The sequence below is a fragment of the Portunus trituberculatus genome, chromosome 37, assembly GCF_017591435.1.
Source record: "Portunus trituberculatus isolate SZX2019 chromosome 37, ASM1759143v1, whole genome shotgun sequence".
NCBI classification, from domain to species: domain Eukaryota; kingdom Metazoa; phylum Arthropoda; class Malacostraca; order Decapoda; family Portunidae; genus Portunus; species Portunus trituberculatus.
Genome location: NC_059291.1, coordinates 31,133,728 through 31,136,227, shown reverse-complemented (window position 1 = coordinate 31,136,227; position 2,500 = coordinate 31,133,728).

Sequence of the window (2,500 nt, the reverse complement as noted above, 5' to 3'; positions counted from 1 at the left end):
TACCTCTTACCCTCTTCCCCTTCACTTTGCTATCCACCTTCCTCTTCTCTCCAACCCATGCCGTTTCTTTACCTTATTCTATTCTTAACTTTCCCGCCTCTTTTTCTCTCTGTCAACCTTACATGTCGCACTTCCTAGGTTCTTTTACGTCTTCCCTGTAACTTGCTACCACTCACTGTACGGGGAAGACCAGCCTGGACAGAGTAAAGCTTGGAGTATAGGTATGGAGACAGACACAAGTAACTGGCTTAGGACACGTATGCCAGGTTACTCAAACTTTTCTTCTCTTTTTCCCATAACCGATTTTGGTTTCATGTACTCGTACTTCCTTCACGGCCCAGTACGTCTATTCTATTGTACTGTTATACCCTGATATGGAAACTGATTCACACACACACACGCACACGCACACACACACACACACACACACACACACACACACACACACACACACACACACACACACACACACTTGTACCTATGCCTTGTTATGTGTATCCGCTTATTATTACTTTTTCCTTTTTCTTTCACATATTTTATTGAATGCTTGTGTATATGGTGCCTCAATCAGACTATAGAATGTATTAGTTAGGTTAGTGACCTTAGTGACAGCACATTGTATGCAAGTTAACTTTACAATGAAATAGGATTACTCCCTAACTAGGTTAGATATCATGTAAAACTATTTTTCTGCTCTCACTGCATATAATTTTTAATTAAAATCGTCTGTCTTAGGAGTTTCGACTCTACAGACTGTGCCTGATATACTTATTGATTGTAAATCTGCCTGTATTCCTTAAAAATGGCAATAAACTATACTTACTTACACACTATTTATTTTGATTTATGGTTCATACATCTGTTTATAACGTGGTGATCCACTGAATAAGAGTTTACGACCAAGTTTTAAGTATCGATCCTCGCTTTGGAGAATCTTGCTGTCTGCTATAACTAGGCAAATACAACTAGGTAGATAACGCCTTGATAACAACTTGATGGCAACTACATAAATACTGCTTCTTTTGTATTTTCCTCCTCCTCCTCCTTCTCCTTCTCTTCCTTCTCTTTCTTTCTTTCCGCCTTGCACACTGCCCTTCTCCACTGTCCTCCCTCTCCTCATCACTTCACTTTTTTTCTTCTTCCGTCAAATATTAACTTCCAGCTCTTACACCTTTCTTCATGGTCACTCATTTTGTATCCTTTGAAGGGTTTTATTCATATTCTGTATACCTTCCCCCTTGTGTGCTGTATTGTTATGTGACCGTTTTATTTTAGAGTAGTACAATTCATTAGCTTTGAAAGAATTTAATTGTCCGTTGCAGTTTCTTATCAGTGTTTAACCCCTTTTGTACTGGGACACATTTTTATCTTGAGATTTGTGTACAATTAGACCATTTTATTGACATTAGGAAGGGCTCATGGAGGTCAGAAGAATAATGGTCCAGAGTCTTCACTATTTTAAACATGACACGAGTTTCTGAATCTGTATAAAATCAGCAAATAGTAAGCAGAATGAATATGAAAACGCGTCATGGTACTGAAGGGCTAATGTAAAATCTCTCACAAACAAGATCTTCAGTGTTATTGTATAATCAGAATAGGACAAGAACTAACAGGTTTTAGCTTGAGAAAGTTATAAAATAAAAGAAAGAAATGGAAGAAATTGAGTGGAAGAAATTGAGTGGATGACAGTAAGGCCAACCAAAATTTATAAGAGAACGTCAAATGAGGTGCCAAATACTGGAATAGACTTAGTTATGGATTTGTGAGTGCCAAGTCAACAGGAAGCTTTAAACGATCGTGGGGTTGTATTCAGAAACGCTTTGCAAACACACACACACACACACACACACACACACACACACACACACACACACACACACACACACACACACACACACACACACACACACACACACACACACACACCGAAGACTGTTTTAAAGGCGACAGAGGTAATACACCGTGATGTGAAGAGTGTTTTCCCCTGTTAATAATGTAGAAATCTTGTTAATCTGGCACTTGAACCATAAAACACTCATAAGAACCCGTTTCACTTTAACTAGACTAGAGCCTTTTGAAGGTAGATTCATGGATAGGGATAAAAATGTGAATATTTACGTATGAGGGCTTTATGGAGTGTCACTTGAAGATCTACCGGCTCCTTATGGCTTCCTTTATGTTCTCTTGTGATCACCTCTTCACTCACCACCACTGCCATCATCCTATCTCCACGTGCCTTTTTGACAAGACACTTTGAAGTTTGACACGATTCCTCCCGTTCCCTTTACGTTCTGAGCTCTGCATTTTCCGCCCTTTAACCCTCATCCTTTACGCCACTTTCACCTCCTCCTCCTCCTCCTCCTCCTCCTCCTCCTCCTCCTCCTCCTCCTCCTCCTCCTCCTCCTCCTCCTCCTCCATCGTGTTAATCATCACCATGCTTCCTTCTCTTCAGCTTTCTTTCTCTTACATTTATCATCATCTTCATTATTCATAGTCA